General features: G+C 39.2%; 1 protein-coding gene and 1 long non-coding RNA gene across 21 annotated transcripts in view; one reads left to right on the top strand and one right to left on the bottom strand.

The window, feature by feature from the left end:
• Positions 1-136, bottom strand: part of LOC126213460 (uncharacterized) — a 75,554-nt gene extending 75,418 nt beyond the window's left edge. Inside the window, exon 1 of the long non-coding RNA XR_007541186.1 lies at positions 12-136. This is a non-coding gene — a long non-coding RNA (uncharacterized LOC126213460). The remainder of the gene's footprint in view (positions 1-11) is intronic.
• The window catches only part of LOC126213454 (uncharacterized), a 449,182-nt gene that overhangs the window by 190,422 nt on the left and 236,510 nt on the right, over positions 1-22,250 (top strand). For 3 of the 20 annotated variants that reach the window (XR_007541182.1, XR_007541183.1, XM_049941212.1), the window contains exon 2: positions 33-479. The exons of 10 other annotated variants lie outside the window; for them this stretch is intronic. The gene's annotated coding sequence lies outside the window, so the exon portion shown is untranslated. Of the gene's footprint in view, positions 1-32; positions 480-1,051; positions 1,131-4,815; positions 4,958-22,250 lie in introns of all 20 variants that reach the window. 7 more of the 20 variants (XM_049941223.1, XM_049941222.1, XM_049941210.1 and 4 more) reach the window with 4 other exon arrangements.

The following is a 22,250-nucleotide window of genomic DNA, read 5'->3' as shown; positions in this document are numbered from 1 at the left end:
AATATACATACGAGCTTTCACACTCTTGGCAGGTCCCCGGACTCGTACACGTTTAGTGAACTTTCGCGCCCGGAGATCAACGCCTCGTGCTTCTGTGTGTGCCGTCGTTTTGTGCTTAAGTCGTTCAATGTTATTCATTTTGTGCACCTACGTTCACGTGTGACAACTTTCGTCTCTGTATGTGTCCAAGTGTCTGAACAATTTTATCTTGGACTCTACGCTAGTGAACGGCACCGTGTATTTTAAAACGTGATTTTCTCCGTTTTTATGTCCACCATCTTTTTGTCTCTCTAATTGTCTTCATTTGTATGTTACTATGTTTGTGTTTCTCTGAGGCCAAAGAGCGGCGTAGTATGCTGCTGCAGGCCTGCCTGACGCCAGTAAACAGGTTTCAAAATAACAACAAAGAAAAAACAAACTTTCACAGTATTACATCGTACTCAATGACTTATGATGCAGTATATTCATAATATTACGTGGTACAAAATGACTTATGATACATACAAAAAAATAATAATTTTGTGACATATAATTAGCGTGTATTATACATCAGTGGTTCCTAATTATAGTTAATTTGTGTAACACTGATTTCTGTTGCTAGTTTTTTTATGATGTGTGAGATTTATCACCCACAGGATGAACTTTTGATCACTGTTTGTTAATGTAGCTAGCTACACTATAAAATTCTCCTTGCATCTGAAACTTTTTAGAGTTGTGGAGAACGTTTTCTCCGTTTTGAGGTCTTGTTATTCCCTTGGCATTGCTTGTATTAACTTGTTACCAGAGTATTTGGGTCCTTTTTCAAAAATCTTAAGTCTATGTGGAATACACCGCAGTTGTTTTCTGTACCTTGTGTTGTGTGTGTGAACAGTCTCCAGTTTTGTGAGAGCATGTAAGGCACTCACAATGGTCTTGCATACATGCAGTGATGGAAACGTTGGAATGTTTAGTTCTTTGAAACAACTTTTACACAATTCTTTTTGCTTCTTTTTGAATATAATTCGAATGGCTTGCTTCTGTAATGTGAATATTCTCTTCATCCCTGTGATAGTTGAGTTCCTCCATACTGTGATTCCATATCACACATATGGTTCAAAAAGTCCATGATAGGCAGCGCACAAGAGGTCTTGGTGAGTATACTGAATCAGTTGTTTCGTTATAACTATCACTGATCTTAGCTTACTGGAAACAGTATTTATCTGCTGTTTCCAATGTAGCACACTGTCTATTGTATTGCCCAAAAACTTAACTGAAGCTACTTCTTCCAGTCCTTTTTCATCTAAGAAAACATCCATATGTTCTTCTTTTTGTTTATTTTTGAAGACCATGTACATAGTTTTTTTTTTTTTAAGATTAGTAATTAAGTCATTTTCAGAGAGCCATTGTGACGTACTGCTGAATGATATGAATATATTTTGCTCAATTGCCTCCAAATTATTGGAAACATTGAGCACAGTCATATCATCTGCATAAAGTATTTTGATTTCAGTTTCACATGTTTGTATATTATTCACAAATAAATTGAAGAGAGCAGGTCCCATTACAGAACCTTGAGGTACAACATACATAATGCTTCTAACATCTGATCTTTAAAAGTTATTAATGGTTACATATTGCCTCCTGTTTCTTAGATATGATGTTATCCAGTGTGCTGCTTGTCTACGAATACCAGCATTCTCTAGTTTCTTTACAAGAACTGTATGTTGAACTGTGTCAAATGCCTTGGATAAATGAAGAAAAACTCCAGACACTACCATCTTGTTGTCCAAGGCCTGTACAATTGATTCTGTTAATGATTCAGTTGCTGTTTCCGTTGATTTCCCTTTCTGTTGTCCATGCTGTGCTGGAGTTATTACATTATGGATATCGAAATAAGCAGTTAGTCTGTTTAGCATGAGAATTTCTAATATTTTGGAGAAGCCTGATACTAGCCTGTAGTTGTTAGGGTCATCTTGCTTTCCCTTTTTGTATACAGGTACAAGTTTAACTAATTTGAGTTTATCTGTAAATAGTACTTGTTGGAAAGAGTGGTTGGTAATATCCCGTAGTGGCATAATTACTTCTGCTGCCTCCTACTTGATTAGGTAGTTTGACACTTCATCATGTCCAACAGACTTTTTTGCTTTTAGCATTTTCATAACATATGTCAGTTCCTTTTCAGACATTGGTTTCTCGAACATTGAGTGCCATGGCTTATCTGTCATGACAGTTTGGTGAGTTCTTTGGCTATTATATCCATGCTTTAGTTTTTCTATTGCATCTGCATAGTAATTATTGAGGATGTTGGCACTTGTTTTATCTGTGATTATTTTGTTAGTTACTGTCATAGTTTCCATTTAATTTGTTTTCTGTGAGTATTTTTTCTTGCCTGTCTCAGAGTTAATGATATTCCAAGCTGCTCTCATTTTATTTGTTGATTTTGAAATAGTCTCATTAATTGATTTTGCTTTTTCTTGTATTATCAACTGCCTGTATTTTCTCCCTGTTTCATTTCTCTTAAGGTAGCTCTCTGTTCAATTATTTCTTCGTGATCCACTGCTTATTTTTGAAAATTTTTTTCTTTTCCTCTTGGTTTTTGTAAATGCTAATTTGAAGTAATGTGTTGTGGTGTCTTTGAAAACACTGTATTTTTCATCTGTTCCCTGGGCTCAAAACGTGTCCATCCACTGTTCTTTTCTTAACATCATTTTGAAGATGTTGATATTTTGTTGGCTGATAAGCCTAACATCTCTTTCTACACTTTTATCTTCCTTTTGTGAGTTCAGATTGCCATATACTTCACAAAGCTGACCAAAATGATCAGAAATTCCTGTTTGCAGAACCTTTGTTGTATATGCATTGCTATCTATATTAGTGATAATATTGTCAATAATTTACTCAGTTTCCAAAGTCACTCTTGTTAGTTCCACAACTCTTGCCTTCATGTTGTATTGTAATAGCAGCTCCTCAAAGTTTTGCTTTCTCTATGTCACTCTTCCCATATCAATGTTAAAATCACCCCATATTACACAACCTTTCATTTTGTTTTTTTTTTTATAATAGAGTTGACATTTTTTTGAGGATCGGTACACACAAAATACTCTTGACTCATTGTAACCCATACCTGCAATTTCAAAACCTTTTTCTTTGCATTTTAAACGAAAGCGCTGGCACGTCGATAGACACACAAACAAACACAAACATACACACAAAATTCTAGCTTTCGCAACCAACGGTTGCTTCGTCAGGAAAGAGGGAAAGACGAAAGGATGTGGGTTTTAAGGGAGAGGGTAAGGAGTCATTCCAATCCCGGGAGCGGAAAGACTTACCTTAGGGGGAAAAAAGGACGGGTATACACTCGCGCACACACACACATATCCATCCACACATATACAGACACAAGCAGACATATTCAGAGGCAAAGAGTTTTGCATGTTTCTTTATGTATGTTGTTTTGGTTCCATTATTAATGAGATTGCTGTAAAACTGGTAACAACAAATGAAGTGTCATCTGCATACATGTCGACATTATCAGATACTGATTTGGTCATATCATTGACATACAAAATGAAAAGTAGTGGACCAAGGACGGATCCTTGGGGAACTAAGTATTTAACAATTTCATAATTTGAAAAGACACTTGTAATATTATTTTTGCTTTTTGCTTTATTTCTACACACTGCATTCTATTTTCCAAAAACAATTTAATGATGTCTACTGCTTTCTCCCTTATGCCATAATGATGAAGCTTTTCTAATAGGATGTAATGGCATGCACAATCAAATGCTTTAGATAGGTCCAGGAACATACCACAGACTTTCTTCTGTTCATCAAGTGCCTTAGTTACCAGTGCTACGAATTCAGCTATTGCTGTTTTGGTATATTTGCCGTTTCTAAATCATGTTCATCATTCAGAATATTGCAAGTTTGTGTAAAATTTAATAATTTTTCATTGTGGTTTCCATTATTTTATAGAGTACAGATGTAATAGTTATCGGTCTGTAGTTTCCTGGGTCTTTTTTGCAGCTTCGTTGATGTATAGGGATTATTTTACTCTTTTTCAGGCACATTGTAAATATTCCTTTTTATATACATAAGTTTATCAGACTGGCCAATGGGTTTACTACCCATTGTAAATAGCATTTAATTAGTTTAGTGGATATACCATCAAGTCCCTCAGTGTTTTTGTTTTTTTGTTTTTGGACTATGTATTAGTTTTACAATTTCTGATTCATTAGTTGGGGTCAGAAATAAGCATTTTGTTTCAAATGGAATTTTTATTGTGTTTATTTTGGAAATATTAATTTGAGTTATTAATTTATCCAGAACTTCAATATAGTGTTTCTTTAAAATATTGCTGATGATGTTTTGTGCATCCCTCAGTTCCCTCCCATTTACCTCAAGTGTTATGTTATCAGTGTTTTCCACACCTACACCTTTCCTCTTTTCTTTTATGAGAGGCCACATGTTCTTAGTGATATCTGTTGACGTTGCTATCTTGTTTTCATAATATGTTGATTTAGTCTCTTTTCTCCTAGTTTTCTTCTTTTCCCTATATGTAACCCTATTTTCTTGGGTGGCCTTAACGATTTTCACCTCTTCCACCTCTCTTTTTACCTCTACTGTAACCTAATTTTTATTCTTCATCTTATTTATTTCTCTATGTACTAATGGGCATGCAACATATACGTAATGGCCTAATGTTTTGCAGAATGATTCACTGACGGTACACGCTAAAAAAACAAAAATAACCTCAGATGCGGCACTATGACAAAAGAAACATGACTGATGGACGAAATGTGAAATAAGCACACAAACTTCACCACTATGTTCCAGGCATTCGAGTTTGGAAGAACAGTTTGTCCGCAGCTCATGGTCGTGCGGTAGCGCTCTCGCTTCCCACGCCCGGGTTCGATTCCCGGCGGGGTCAGGGATTTTCTCTGCCTCGTGATGACTGGGTGTTGTGTGATGTCCTTAGGTTAGTTAGGTTTAAGTAGTTCTAAGTTCTAGGGGACTGATGACCATAGATGTTAAGTCCCATAGTGCTCAGAGCCATTTGAACCATTTGGAAGAACAGTTTGCGTTTCAAACCTGTGCATAATCGGAGGACGCATGCCTTGAAATGAGAACAGAGTAAGGTGGCACAGTGGTGAGCACACTTGACTCACATTCGAGAGGACGACGGTTCAATCCCGCGTCCGGCCATCCTGATTTAGGTTTTCTGTAATTCCCTAAATCGCTTTAGGCAAATGCCGGGATGGTTCCTTTGAAAGTGCCCGACTGACTTGTTCCCTAATCCTATGAGACTGAAGCCCTCGCTGTTTGGTCTCTTCCCCATAAAACAACCCAACAACCCTTTAAATGAGCAAGAGTTTTGAGAGGGAAAGGAAATGCACCCAAACCTGTGCAAACACCTATCGTCGTGTGAGTAGGTGGGTATCGCTCGCAGAGGTAAGATATCTGGGTCGGTCATCGCCGTGCTGCATTTGTCTCATCGGGCAGTTCTCGACCTAAGTCTATACTGTGCTATTCATATTTTTTAAAATGCCTATTTATGTGTAGCTCTTGGTCCATTCCTATATCTACATCTATACTCTGCAAACGACAGTGAGATGCACGGCAGAGTTTATGCCCAATTCTGCCAGTTCTTAGGTTTTCTTCCCATTACATTTACATATCGAGCATGGGAGGAATGACTGTTTGAATGCCTCTGTTTGTGCTGCAATTATTCTAATCTTATCCTCACAATCCCTATGTGAACACTATGTAGGGGGCTGTAGTATATTTCTAGAATCACCATTTTGTTAATAGACTTTCTTGAGATAGTTTACGTCTATCTTCATGAGTCTTTCAGTTCACTTCCTTCATTATCTCTGTGACACTCTCCCATGGATTAAACAAACCTGTAACCTTTAGTGTTGCCCTTCTCTGTATACATTCATTATGTGCTGTTAGTCTATTTGGTACAGGCCACAGAGACTTGACCAATATTCTACAACCGGTCACATGAGTGATTTGTAAGCATTCTACTTTGTTGACTGATTGCACTTCCCCAGCATTCTACCACCTGCTTTATCCATGACTGAGTCTATGTGATCATTTCATTTCACACCCCTACGAAGTGTTTCACTCAGGTTTTTGTATGAAGTGGCCGATTCCAACAGTGACTCATCAGTATTATAATCATAGAATACTGTAATTAAGAGAATAAGTGGTAGTCAAAATTTGAAACTACAGTACCGTCATTATTGCCTAGTCCAATACTCCATTACTAGAAAAGCAAGACTCACATGCCATGATAAATTAAAAAATAAGACAGTCCAAGAATAAGGCAAAAACTATTCAGAACATTATTTAACAAAGAAAACTAGTAATCCAGTGAAACTGAGCCCCAGGTAATAGTTGTCACAGAAATGGGGACACTCAAATCATTGGCCACCAATTTCAATCATTAGGGCCCATTTCCTCACAGTGGCTGCACCAAGTAACAAATAATAATGCAATACAGACGTGTTAGATTCACTTGTGCCGAAGCTTCATGCTACACCAGCAGACATTAGTTTCAAAAATACAATACCAAAGGTTATTACATAAGTCGTTAGCTCATTAAAAAGCAGCAGTTCTGCTGACTATGTTTCCAGCCGGATATTAAAATCTTGTGCTGACTTGACATAACTACCCTCAAGTTATCTTTGCAATGAATCTGTCTCTTGGGGCATATTTCCTGGTTTTCTTGTATGTACTTATTGACTCCCATCTAAAACAACGAGATAAGGATAACCACCTCTAATTACAGATCTGTATCGCACCTTCCAGTTCTTTCAAAAGTATTTGAGAAAGCAATCTCTGATACAGTACTGATCGTCTTCACTAATCAGAACTCATTAACCACCTTTCAGTTTGTCTTTTGTAAAGGAACCTCAAAACAGAAAGCATACTAAAGCTCACAAATGAAGTATTGAAAGAGCTGAACGAGAAAAATCTTCTACACAATAAAAGCATTTACTCTTCAGATATTTTTCCAGGTCTTCTTCAGTATGTGTTGGATTTGTGCTACACTCTAGATTTTATTTATAAATTTCATGCCCATACAGCGTACAGTTTTTCGTATTGTTTTAGTCTGTGGTTAAGTAATGTGTAGCTTTCTCATACTGATGCAAGAAGCACTTTCCCTCAGAAAGTTGTGAGTTTATATGTACTTGGAGTGGATACCAGATCTAGTCTTCAAAATAAGTTTGCACTGTTATTTCTTTTTAGCTTCCATTATGACTCAGATGATCTTTTTTGTAGCCTAAAAGCTTTGAGTAGGCTAGTTTTTCAAATCCCAAGAAAATTATACTGTACCTAATGACTGAAACAAAGTGTGCATAGGATAGAGTCTTTACCTGTTTGACAGCAGACTATTGCTGTTGTGTCATCTGCTTAGGGGATGACATCAAACTGAACCTTGCATGGCATATTAATATAATACAAAAATACTGGTAGCCCTAATATGGATCCTTATGGAAGGCCATATTGTGTGTGTTTCCAGCCACAGATGAATTTCTCCTCATTGTTATTAACAGGTACTCATTGCTGTCTCTTTGCCATGTAATATGATACCCAGCTAAGAGATTTTCCTTGAAAACCATAGCTTGTCACCAGAATGAGATTTTCACTCTGCAGCAGAGTGTGCGCTGATATGAAACGTCCGGGCAGATTAAAACTGTGTGCCGGACCGAAACTCGAACTCGGGACCTTTGCCTTTCGCGGGCAAGTGCTCTACCATCTGAGCTGCCCGAGCATGTCTCACACCCCATCCTCACAGCTTCACTTCTGCCAGTACCTCGTCTCCTACCTTCCAAACTTTACAGAAGCTCTCCTGCGAACCTTGCAGAACTAACACTCCTCTCGGTCCGGCAACAGTTTTAATCTGCCCAGAAGTTTCATAGTTCGTTACTTTTTGGAGAAGGGAGTCACAGTTTGCAGGATTGAAAGCTTTGGTAAGGTCACATAAGATGGCTGATACACAGTACTGGTAGTGTAAAATAATACTGTGGGATGAATTATAATTTTCTATCTGATCACATGTAGGTTTTTTTGGGGAAAAAAGTTGTTTACAATGAGATAGGTCTATAGTTTCGCATTCCATCTCTCTTTCCTATTTTACAAACAGCATGTTTTAATCTGTCTGGAAAATGTTCATCAAAAGACTGTTGATTATGAAGAACATTGGATGTGGAGTACCATGATTGACCATTTTAATTGTGGGGAATCTCATCCCAACCCACTAAGTTAAAAAGTTTAGTGACATTATGATTTTTCATAACATCAGAGATGGAAACATGGGAAAATTTAAAGCCTGAGTAATTTCTCTGCCATTATAGGATATTTGCTTGCTGGTGAATAGCCACTGATTTTATTGAGATTTATGAAAAGGTCAGTGAGGGATTCGAATACGGCACTGGATTCTTACTTATCATTAATTTCATTTGCAGCACACTTTTTCAATTTAACCATTTTATTAAAATTTCATTACACATATAAGAAATTTGCAACTGAACTCGGGCTCGTTTACTACCTATTTTTCACGTGGCTCATCTGTAAAGGGGGTTAGTAGTAACCAGTTGCATTTGCGCCCCTATTATTGAGTCTGATATTGGCTGGCTTTTGAAGAGCAGTGAATTGAACTATACACGTTCAGATTGAAACTTATTTATTCAAAAGAAACACTTTAACGTTGTGGCCATGCATTTTTAAGTTCACAAATAATAATCGGTGCAATTCGTACACTGTTTGTCTCACACCCACACACTTTCACTTTGTTCCTTCGCATACCCTGGCATCCATGCTTGCACTTTGCCACTCCCAACTCACCACCACAACGGCCAACAACAAAAGACCACGATTTTCCCTCTCATATCCACAGTCCTGAATCGGGTCACATGACACCACAGTAGTCAAAATAATTGCTGAACATGGCCACAATTCGTTTACAATATTTTATAATATTTAAATACTTAAATCTAAATACATTATATAATTTTACAAATTATCACCACACTTATATAATTCGTTGCAATTAAAAGAAAACCAAAACACTATCCAACGGAACTACAACGTCCATCAAAACACAAACAAGTATTTTCCGGTCTATTTTGCTCAGCATATTATCTCTGCTGCTGCGCTTTAAATTTTAAATTACTTGAAAGAGTTCCATATTATCCCCTGTTACCTTACATACCCCCACTTCATGGAGACATTACCTTAGTAACGGCAACATGAAGTAGCACGAAATGGAGTGAACCCATATTACTGTATATATTAAACATTTTAATTATAACTATAATGGCACCAAAACACGTAGAACAGTGTTATAGTGGTGAGTTAATCAGTGTAAGTACTGTCATTAGGAAACATACATACATAATCCAACAATGTATCCAACTCAAATATACAATTAGATAGTATCCTATAGAGTCTGATTGGGCAGGCAAAATAAATGCCCATGTTAGTCTATATGTAGGTTGCCCACTCACTGCACATTAACACTTCCACTTTTTACACAGTTGTTTCTGTAAGTTGCACGAAGTTGTTGTAACCAGATCCTTGTGTTCACAGGTTTATGCATTGGAATACAGTCTTTCCAAACTTGTCAGCCAGCAGCACTGTGCTTCCTCTCATTAGCCAAGCCATCCTATCAAAATTTAATCAAATCTTCATAAATCTTGCCTAGACATGCAGACCCACATTTCCCAGGAATCAGGCTATCCAAATCCTCCCTGGAACATCCTGTTTTCACTGATCAGTTCTTATTGAGGTTTGTACAAATGACAAACTTGCACACAAATCAAACACAAATATGGCATAGTTAAATATATTCTATTTCACCCTTCAAATGTTCCCAGATCAGGACCTCCGACACTTCTACCCGCCCGCACCAAGAGAATTTATTCCCAGATGCTGATTCTTATATTTTTTTAAGCATCCATACAGCTATATCACTGTACATAAATACACAATTTTTTTTTTTTGTTTAACAAACTATTTGCAGATTTCCTCCCTCCTATATTCTCCACACATTTATACAGAAATAGACTATATGTACAGTAGGTTTCAGTTCCCATATGACTTTCAACAAGGCTTCTAGAACACCCACACCAGTTGTGCAAATCCATTGGACAACAGATTCCCTTATTGCAAATACATACAGTATAATGAAGTTTGTTGACCACCAACAATGGCATCGCAACATACACAGTAACACAAATAATACTCCAATTATAAATACATGTATACATAGCCCCAAAAATTTTTTTTTTTAACTCGACAATAGTGTACATGGGAATATCACTTCCTTAACCTTTATTCTTTTACCACATATTTTTTCAACTCCGTTACATTTCTCAGTCCAAATGGCTTTTTGGACACTGGATATACCAACCTATATGAATTAGGGTGTGGACAACCCGTTATCTCAAAGGGTCCATGGTATAATTCAAATAACTTTTTGATTTCGCCATCAGCGTCACTGGATTTTTTCTTGTTCCTCACCAGCACCTTATCTCCCTCCTTGAACTTTGTTGTCTTATACCTTTCTCCGTGCCTCCTCTGTCTCTCATGTCCTTTCTTTAACATTTGCTGTCTGGCCATCTGCATCTTGTCTTGACTTGTCAAGTCTTGAGATGGAGGAAAATCTATGTGTTCTGCTATTAGATTGTCTGGCTTGATATCTTTCATGAGCTCATAGGGTGAGAATCCTGTTGCACAACTCTTCACTGTTTTCATAAGATCCTCAAACACAGTTATATATTCTGCCCAAGTACTATGCTTTTTACTGCAATATGTCCTACATAGCCTACCCAGCTCCCTCATATACCTCTCAGCAGGGTTTCCCGCAGGGTGATACACTGAAATCCTTATATGCTTCATCCCAGATCTTTGCATAAACTTCCCCCACACACTAGATACAAATTGTGCTCCATTATCAGACAGAACATTCTCTGGTTTTATAACATTCACAAAGTAATCTTTCTCTAACTTGTTAATTATATTCTGGCTAGTGGCCTTTTTCAGTGGATACAGCCTTACAAACTTTGAGAAAACATCAACAGCTAAAAGAACATACTTTACACCCTCTTGACCTGTTGGCAGCCTCCCAAATAAATCAATAGCCATCAGTTCATCATTTCTTTTAGGGACAATATTCTGCATCTCTCCTTGTACTGCAATAGTATTATACTTCACTTTTTGACATTTGTCACAAGAAGCCAACTGTCTCTTTACTCTCCTGGCCATTTTGTTAAAACTAACATAGTCCTGCAGTATTTCCAAACATTTTTGAGCCCCATAATGCCCATGGCTAAGGTGGATGTAATTTATTAATTTTTCCACATGCTCATCTGGAAACATACCTTCCACTCCTCTTTGTGCAAATTTCTTCGTCTAAATAAAATACCTTTATAAATTCTATAATATTTAGCTATTTTTTCATGTTCTTTACTTCCAAAGTTTGTTTTGATAAACTTCAAGGTTTGGTCCCCATTCTGAAGTCTCCTCATGTCCTTACAGATGGATCTGATTTCCTTCCCTCCACCCACTCCTTTCATATACAATATCTGTAGTTCTTTCTCGTCTCCATTCGCTTCATGTTCTTCTCCAATGAAAGGTAATCTTGATAAGGCATCAGCCACATTGTTGTCTGTGCCCTTAATATATCTTATCTCATAGTTAAACTGCTGCAAAAACATGGCCCATCTCGTGAGTCTATTATTTAACAGCTTACATTCTTGCAAATAGCTCAGAGCCTTATGGTCTGTGTAAACAATCACTTTCCTACCTTCCACATATATCCTGAACTTCTGAAATCCAAAAACTACGGCTAACAGTTCCTTCTCTGAGATACCGTACATCAATTCATGTTTGGACAGCATTCTGCTTGCAAAAGCGATTGCCCTGTGCTCGGTCTTCCCATCTACTACGCTCTCCTGAAATAGCACTGCCCCTATCCCATAATCTGAGCTGTCTGCCCCAATACAGAAAGGCAAAGACAAATCTGGATAGAACAAAATTTTGCTGTTTTTTAAGCTATTCTTGATGGCTTTAAATTCCCGGTCACAGTCAGATATCCAGCACCAGGTTACACTTTTCTTTAATAGTCTACATAAGTTAGGTGAATTCAGGCTATAATCACGTATGTACTTCCTATAGAATGAACATAGTCCTATAAATGATTTCAATTGTTTCCTGTTCGTTGGCACCTTGCAGTCAACAATAGCCTTGATTTTCTCTTTATTGGGCAGAATGCCATCGGGAGTTAACTGATGACCGAGAAATAGTAATGTTGCTTGAAAAAATTCACACTTACTTAACTTAAGGGTCATCCCCCCTTTAGATATAGCCTTGAATACATCCTCCAACAGCTGACAGTGCTCTTGCCAATTGCTACTCGTAATCAAAATGTCATCTACGTACACTCAATTTTCTCATTAGTTCATCACCCAACACATGACTTAAAGCCCTTACAAAAACTGCTACAGATATTGATAAACCAAATGGCACAACTGTAAACATATAAGTCCTGCCCTCAAATAAGAAAGCAGTGTACTTTCTGCTCTCTTCAGCCAATTGCACCTGCCAGAACCCTGAAGTCAAATCAACACTTGACAGAATTTTAACATTATAAAATTTTTGCAACAGCTCATCCATGTTCTCTGGCTGATCATTTTCTTTGACTATTATTTTATTTAGCTTTCTTGCATACAATACTATTCTTATAGAACCATCCCTCTTTTTCACCACTACTATTGGATTACAGTACTCACTCCTCCCCATTTCCAGTATGCCCCACTTCAACATCATCTGTATCCTTGCCCTTACAGCCTCTCTATTAGCTATTGCTATAGGATAAGGTTTGGCCCTTATCACTTCATGTGGCAATACCCTCAAAACGTAACTGAAATCTACGACTTTTCCATGTCTGTCACAGAACACATGCTTATGCTTACACAATAAACCTGTAAGCTGCACCTTTTGTTCCTTATTTAAATGTCCCATTTCATTTACTTTGTCATGTATCTGCTGTTCAGTGCACATCTCATCACCTACCTCTTCTATCCTTTGTAAATGAGTAATTGTCTCACCTCCTTTTAATTCCCCTTTAAATTTTATTCTTCGTCTATTTCCACCAGCATCAAATTCTACAACTCTGTCCTTTACAAAAATGCTACAGTCATACTTGTACAAGAAGTCCATACCCAAAATTACATTCAATGCCAAACCCTTCACCACAAAGCAACTAATATCAAAACAATACTCATTACTATTAAATTCCAGTAATACTTCTCTGCTGATGGGCTTGCTACATGTCCCAGTTGCTGTCTTAATTTTGACTCCTGTAACTGGTAATTCTATTAATCCTAAACCTTTAATTTGCTGCCAGAAAGATTCAGAGATTGCAGATAAACTTGAGCCAGAGTCTAATAATGCTATATCTGTAACTCCTCCCACACTGATATCAATTATTGGCTGTATCACCTCTATTTCTACTCTGTTCAGCCCTGATTCCTGTAATAAATCTCTTTCTACGTCACTCCTGCTTTCCTCTTGCATAATGCAAATATCTTTACATCTTTCTCCAAAAGATACATCAGTATCCCCTTCAAACAGATCCGTAATAGCAAACTCAACATTCTCTTCTTCACTTAATTCTTCCAATTTTCTGGCAATTTTAAATTTTATTTTACCCCATTCTTCAAGCATCAAAGCTTTATGTAATTTTGCATAGGACACCCAATCACTCAAATCATAATCAGCCTCCTCCTTTCCTAACCATCCACAATTAACATCTTTGAGGCTTGAATCATCAGTTAAGAAAACATAGGTTTCAATTTTATCTTCTGGGCAACCTACAGCAACATTCTCCATATCGTTACGCATTTCCATATCCTCACTGAAGTCATTATCACTACCACAGTAAACACCTTCACCCACAAGCACAGTAACCTTATCTGTAGGTAATTTACCAGCATTTTCCACATTGTCAAATACACCACTCATATTAGCCTTTACATCACACTGAATAACCCTCTCCTCACCTTTTCCACAATTCTCCATACTATTTCCGATAGACATCTCTACCCATTCATCACACCCATTATTACTGTGAACATTGCCCCTTAATTCCATATCCACTTCTGTTCCCCCTTTTGATGAAACTACCTCTGTCTCTGATCTTTCAATGAATTTTGCTGCACACAAACCAATATTGTCCTCCTCTGCTTGTAATTTCTCTTCCCTTTTAAACATGTCATCAATGTAAAACTCACACTGTTCATTGCTGATATTAGCCTTGTTCCCTTTTTTCCTCTTATACCTTTTATCTATATTTCTATAATTGTTAACCCCCCCCCCCCCCAATAGATTTTCATTTCCTAAGACAGCATCCATATGACATAACCCAATTTCCCTATTTTCCTTGCTGACTTTATTACTCATCTCATCATGTCCTTGTCTGGCCCTGTTCGCATAATTACCAGCCCCCCTGCGGACCTTAAGTGAGGCATCAATTAGTTTTTTGATTGCCTACCCTGTCCATTTGCATCCGGCATTCCTACTCTCATACCTTCTCTATCACTCCTCATCTGATCAAAATTGTCTCTTCTCCCTCCAAAATTTCTGTTATACCTTTGTGGCTTGCTTCTCCAATCTCTATCCTGATTATTCTGATCACTTCTATCTTCTCTCCACCTGTTATGGTTATTACTGTATTCGTAATTAATACTGTTTCCCCTTTCATGATACCTTCCACTCTCCCTATGTTCCATGTATTTAGGTCTGTAACACAATGCCCTGTCCATATTATCCACAAAATTAAGAAATTCTTCCACTGAATCTGTTGCACTGTGAATCAAATCCCATTGCAAATGCTCTGGTAATCTTCTCTTTAGTGTAGATATTTCTGTTAATACGCCCAGTGGCCTATCCAGATGATTTAATTTATTCAGTTCTCTAACACAGAACTCTCTCATACTTCCCTTTCCACTCTTGTAACTGGATCCATTCAAAAAATCGTTTTGCAATCTTAATTGTTTTGCTTGGCCCCAGTATTTGTTCAAGAACAGGTTTTCGAAAGTTTTAAAATCACAAAATTTATCATCATTTTGGTTTGCCCATGTCTGAGCTCCCCCTTCCAACTGCCTCTTAACATATTTAATTTTTGCCTGCTCACTCATCCCTGTCACAAAGTTATCCTTACACGCAGCTAGAAAGTCAACTGCATGGTATTTATTCTCCCCATTAAAAGGTTTTGACTGGAATCCATGCCCCAGAGGATATCCCAACAATAAATTTCCAGTCCCTGCTGCCACAGTATTAACTGTTTCCCTCAAGACATTTATTTCCCCTTCTAATTCCTTCTTATTGTCAGTAATTCCCTTGTGGCAATCCAGCACTCCTATCTTAATGGATTCAATGTCTGCCTCTGTCTGTCTTTGAAATAATGTGCATTTCTGTTCCTGTACCTGAATCTGCCCCACAAGATTACTTTGCACAGTGTCCACCTTGGCTACTAGGCCTCTTTCAACCTCATCAACTCTCTCAATAATTCCCTCAATAATTTTAACTGTGTTTTCAACTTTATCTGTAATTTGAGTGAATTTGAGATCTAGCTGATCAAATTTTTCACTCGCTGTCTTTATTTTATCACTAAGCCTTAATTCCATATCCCCTATTTTCGAATCCATTTCTCCAACTATTGCAGTTTTTATATTCCGTATTTTTGAGTCTATTTCTCCTAATTTACTAGTAAGTTTTACAAAAAATGTGCTGAGGTCACTTCCGGGTATCCAGCCTATTTCTTTTGGCATGCTAGGGCTACTACAGGTACTCCTAACATCCACTGATTCGCCTTCACTTTGAGATTCACGCGTCTCATCAGCCATGGCTAACGAAAGGACACAATTTTGCAATGTAGCTGCTGGCTGTACTTATCTTTTAAATCCTCGTGTGATGCGACGTCTGCAGTGAGCTCCGCAGCACAGCTATGCAATGAATCTTAATCGGCGGCATGGACACACAGCAAACTCAATCAGGAGTGAGAACATGTTGCGTAGGCCCCTGGCAGCATGTAGTCGTGTTGGTCGGTGGCACGGACGACGGCGTTGATCGTCGGCAGCACGTGGATACAGCTTCAACTGCTTTACCCGTAGCAACACATGGACGTGGCACGGACGACGGTTTCTTCTTGCGGCAGCACGTGTCGCGGCACGGACGACTGTTTTACCCCCGGAAACACGTGGACACGGCAAGCACGGCGGTTTGACCCACGGCTATTATTGAGTCTGATATTGGCTGGCTTTTGAAGAGCAGTGAATTGAACTATACACGTTCAGATTGAAACTTATTTATTCAAAAGAAACACTTTAACGTTGTGGCCATGCATTTTTAAGTTCACAAATAATAATCGGTGCAATTCGTACACTGTTTGTCTCACACCCACACACTTTCACTTTGTTCCTTCGCATACCCTGGCATCCATGCTTGCACTTTGCCACTCCCAACTCACCACCACAACGGCCAACGACAAAAGACCACGATTTTCCCTCGTATCCACAGTCCTGAATCGGGTCACATGACACCACAGTAGTCAAAATAATTGCTAAACATGGCCACAATTCGTTTACAATATTTTATAATATTTAAATACTTAAATCTAAATATATTATATAATTTTACAAATTATCACCACACTTATATAATTCGTTGCAATTAAAAGAAAACCAAAATACTATCCAACGGAACTTCAACGTCCATCAAAACACAAACAAGTATTTTCCGGTCTATTTTGCTCAGCATATTATCTCTGCTGCTGTGCTTTAAATTTTAAATTACTTGAAAGAGTTCCATATTATCCCCTGTTACCTTACAAATTCCAATATTGGATTAGCTTTTGCCTCCATATGCAGTTTCCTCATCTTAATTCCTTTTGTAACCCATGATCTACTTTTATGGAAATCAGTCAAAAATGGAAGCATTTTACTACATATAGACCCATACTCTGTAAACCACAGTCAAGTACATGGCAGAGGGTGCATCCCATTGTACCAGTTATTAGGATTTCTTCCTGTTCGTTTCATATAAGGAGTGCGGGGAGAATTATTGTTTGAATGCCTCTGTGCATGTGGTAAGTACTGTAATCTTGTCCTCATGATCCCACATGAGTGACGTTGTAGTATATTCCTAGATCATCATTTAAAGCACGTTCTTGAATCTTTGTTAGTAGGCTTTCTCAGGATAGTTAAAATACTTACATGTTCAAGAGTCTGCCAGTTCAGCTTCTTCAGCATATCCGTGATGCTCTCCCACAGGTCAAACAAACCTGTGACCATTCACGCTGCCCTTCTCTGTATATATCCAATGTCCCCTGTCAGTCCCATCTGGTATGGGTCCCACACAGTTGAGCAATATTCTATGTAGAATGGGTTGCACAGGTGATTTGTACACTATCTTGTGCATAGACTGATTGCACTTTCCCGGCATTCTACCACTAAACTGAAGGCTGCTGCCTGCTTTTCCTATAATTGAGCCTGCCTGACCATGTTGTTGATCATTTCTTTACAAAGAGTACACCCAGGTATTTTTATGAGTTGACCGATTCCAGCTGTGACTCCTTGATACTATAATCACAGTATACTACATTTTTTCAATGTGTGAATTGAACAGTTTTCTATTTCTGAACATTTGCAGCAAGTTGCCAACATTTGTACCACTTTGTAATCTTATCAAGATCTGACTGAATATTTACGCAGCCTGTTTTAGAGAGAATTTTTTTTTCTTTTTTTTATTTTCTTTTTTTTCCAGATAACTACATCACATGCTGTGTCCTCCCTACCAAAACACCCTCAATAAAGTCACAAATTTCACTTGGTACCCCACATTATTGCACTTCTGACCATTAGTGTAGGTGTAGAACTGAGTCAAACGCTTTTCAGAAATCAAGAAATACTGCATCCATCTGACTGCCTTGATCAAAAGCTTTCAGTATGTTATGTGAGAAAAGTGTGAATTGGGTTTCACTCGATTGATGTTTTTGGAGTCGATGCTGGTTTGCATCGAGAAAGTTATTTTGATTGAGATGCCTCATATCTCTGAGCTGAGAATATGTTCCAAGATTCTACAACAAATCAATGTCAAGGATATTTTATGGCAGTTTTATGGATCGTTTCTACTATCCTTGTTGTAGACAGCTGTGACATGTGCCTTTTTCCAAGAACTGGGCACACTTTTTTTGTTCGAGGGATCTATGATAGATTATAGTTAGAAGCAGAGCTAAGTCAGCTACAAATTTAGTATTGAATCTGACAGAGAGTCCATCAAAACCTGGAGCGTTTTTCAATTTTAATGATTTCAGCTGTTTCTCAAGACCACTGGTGCTAATACAGTGATTTGATTTGATTCTAACAGGTAAGCTAAAATAGCTTAGGTCTAACCCGCCACCGCCTCCATTGAAAATAAGTTTATTGTGTGGTATCACACCCTATCTATCTAGTAAAGCCAACTAGTGCCCTTAAATAGTGCAAGGAGACCCTCTACCAGTTTTTTGTTAGACACAATTTCTTGAAGTGTAGTTGTGTTAAAGATTCTGTATCTTTTACTCTCCAGTGCCATGCATTCGAAGATTAGGTGTGACGCTGTTTCGTCACCATCATCACAGATCCTACATTTATTGTCCTCTTCCATTATATCCATTGTGTGTAGGTGTTTTTTTTATAATTCTCATGACCAGTCATGAGATTAATCTCTTTCCTGTTCAGTCCCAAGATTACAGAGCTTCTTTTAAAACATAACTTGGGCATCATTACCTTACCATGTTTTTGTTTATGGACCTTGGTCCAATATCCTATGTGATGTTTACTAAGCCAGTTCTGTAGTTCTAATTTAATCATAGCCTTGGTGATTGTCAGGACAGGTTCCAGTCCAGTAAATGGTTTTGTTGCCCCCAGCCTAGCCAGTCTGTCGGCTTGTTCGTTGACACAGATCCCTGAGTGGCCAGGAACCCACACTAGGTTTATCATATTGCTTCCCTCTAGCTCCACTAGAGCCCTGTGGCATTCTGCAACAATCTTAGATCCTGTTGCAGGAGCTGTCAATGATTTCAGAGCTTCCTAGCTGTCTGAAGAGATGTAGATGCTACGGTCCTTGTAGCACCTACACATATTCTCCTCCACACATGCCCTGATTCCAGTAATTTAAGTTTGGAATACAGAGGCCAGTTTTCCTAGAGAGATGATGCCCTCCAGTCTTGGCTGAACCCTGTACACCCCTGACCCAATGCCTTGGTCTGTTTTTGACCCATCAGTGAACCAAATGATGCCACCTGTATGATGTCGAACTGTTTTTTCCCACTGCTCCCTGCTTTCAATTATTATATATTAAGGCTTGTCAAAGCAGATGGAAGTTATTATATAGTTGTCAAACATTCCCTAGCCATTCCTATATTTACCTCACTCACTATGTTAGTGTGTGATTCTAGCTATCCAAATGAGACCCAGTTTTTGCCAGTTTTAAGTCTGTGTGCCCCAGCTGCTGCCCCCATCTTGACCCAAAGGTGTAGTGGAGGCATGTCCAACATGGCTTCCATTCCAGCGGTTGGTGTGCTACTAATTCCGCCTGTTATGGCTAAGCAGGCCAATCTCTGCACCTTAGCGAGCCCCTTAGCTGCAATCCCCTCTTGTACCTTCTTACACCACACTACAGCCCTGTAGGAAATCCTAGGTCTGACCACTGTGGTGTATAACCATTGCATACCCCTGGGGCTTAGGCCCCAGTTTTTGCCACAAGCCCTTCTAGTACTCGCTAGAGTACTTTTTGCCTTGGAGCAGATACTGTTAATGTGAGGGGCCCATGTTAGCTACTCATCTAAGGTTACCCCTAGATATTTCACTATCCCCTTCACAGGTGGAGTTTCATTGAAGAGCTTTGGATTCCAACTTGAGTGTTAAATATATCTCCTTGTAAATGGCACCTCAACAGTCTTAGGATTAATCCGCAGATCCTGTTTAATGCACTGAGTTTTAACAGTGCCCAAACTTTCTTCTACCATATTTCTTACTATGTCAGTAAATTTGCCAAGTATTACTATGACAGTCATCTGCATAACCTTGGCAGAAGCATTGTCTGGATTTAAATCCATAATGAGTTCGTTCACCACTAGATTCCACAATAGAGGGGACAAAACTCCTCCTCGTGGGCAGCCTATAGCATTGTTAATTACCATCTTTTCATTCATCATGGTAGCCTCAACCTTCCTTCCACTAAGTATGGCCCTGGTCCACCCGCATATAGTGGTCCCCAGGTCATGCACCTCTGCTGCCCTTACCATGGAATTGAAGGTCGTGTTACTGAAGGCCCCTTCATATCCAGGAAAATGCAGAGGGCTAGTTCTTGGAACTGAAGTGCTTTCTCCATCTTCCCAGTGAGTTGGCAGAGAGCTGTCTCACATTCTTTACCTGGTTGATATGCGCACTGGTTTGAATGGAGCGTGGCCCTACTTAGCCTCCTCTCCCCAACACATACATTAACCAGTTTTCCCAAAGTTTTGAGAATGAAGGAGGACAGACTGATTGGTCTCGTATCCTTAGCCTTGGTATGATCAGTTCTCCCTGGCTTTGGAATGAAGACCACCTTCATTGCCCTCCAAGCACTGGGAATGATTCCTACTGCTAGGCTAACCCTGAATAGCCTGCATAGGACTCATATGAGCTTCTCTCCTGCCTGCTGCGGGAGAGCTGGAAAAATTCCATCTGTGATTCAGGTGACTTGAACAGTTGGAATGTTCCCGCCACCCATTGGATTTTATTAACGTTCACACACTCCTTGGCAAATTCGCAGTCCTCTCTTCGAGTGCCTGAGAACTGTTCTCTCTCCAGGATGACATTCTGGACTGTGTTGTCTGGCAGAGCATATTAAGGAAAGTGAGTTTTGAGGACCAGTTCCAGCATCTCTTGTGTTGTCTTTGTATATTCCCCATCCTCCTTCCTCAATGTACCTCCTGGATTGGTTGGTACTTGTGATGGTACGTCACATATATATTGACATTTTTAGCAGTTGTAAATCGTAGTTTACGTATTTTATGAATATAATTAGAGTAACAGATATAGTTAATATTCTTGAAACAACTGATATGCAGTGATAGCATCTATATTTAATGTCTATGAAAATTTGCTTCTGTACCAGGTCGGGAGGGTAGTTGCGGAATGCGAAAGCAAATAACCAGAGCCACTTCCTCATCCCCTCAAACCCAGAACCTCCCACAGAAGAACCACAAAAGTGCCCCACTTGTGACAGGATACTTTCCGGGACTGGATCAGACTCTGAATGTGGCTCTCCAGCAGGGATACGACTTCCTCAAATCCTGCCCTGAAATGAGATCCATCCTTCATGAAATCCTCCCCACTCCACCAAGAGTGTCTTTCCGCCATCCACCTAACCTTCGTAACCTCTTAGTTCATCCCTATGAAATCCCCAAACCACCTTCCCTACCCTCTGGCTGCTACCCTTGTAACCGCCCCCGGTGTAAAACCTGTCCCGTGCACCCTTCCACCACCACCTACTCCAGTCCTGTAACCCGGAAGGTGTACACGATCAAAGGCAGAGCCACGTGTGAAAGCACCCACGTGATCTACCAACTGACCTGCCTACACTGTGACACATTCTATGTGGGAATGACCAGCAACAAACTGTCCATTCGTATGAATGGACACAGGCAGACAGTGTTTGTTGGCAATGAGGATCACCCTGTGGCTAAACATGCCTCGGTGCACGGTCAGCACATCTCGGCACAGTGTTACACCGTCCGTGTTATCTGGGTACTTCCCACTAACACCAACCTATCCGAACTCCGGAGATGGGAACATGCTCTTCAATATATCCTCTCTTCCCGTTATCCACCAGGCCTCAATCTCCGCTAATTTCAAGTTGCCACCACTCATACCTCACCTGTCATTCGACAACGTCTTTGCCTCTGCACTTCCGCCACGACTGACATCTCTGCCCAAACTCTTTGTCTCTGTATATGTCTGCTTGTGTCTGTATATATATATATATATATATATGTGTGTGTGTGTGTGTGTGTGTGTGTGTGTGTGTGTGTGTGTGTGTGTGTGTGTGTGTGTGGGCGCGCGCGCGAGTGTATACCTGTCCTTTTTTCTCCCTAAGGTAAGTCTTTCCGCTCCCAGGATTGGAATGACTCCTTACCCTCTCCCTTAAAACCCAAATCCTTTCGTCATTCCCTC

Source organism: Schistocerca nitens, chromosome 11 (assembly GCF_023898315.1).
Source record: "Schistocerca nitens isolate TAMUIC-IGC-003100 chromosome 11, iqSchNite1.1, whole genome shotgun sequence".
Classification (NCBI taxonomy): domain Eukaryota; kingdom Metazoa; phylum Arthropoda; class Insecta; order Orthoptera; family Acrididae; genus Schistocerca; species Schistocerca nitens.
The sequence above is the reverse complement of the archived record's forward strand: the minus strand, read 5'-3'. Positions and strand labels throughout refer to the sequence as shown.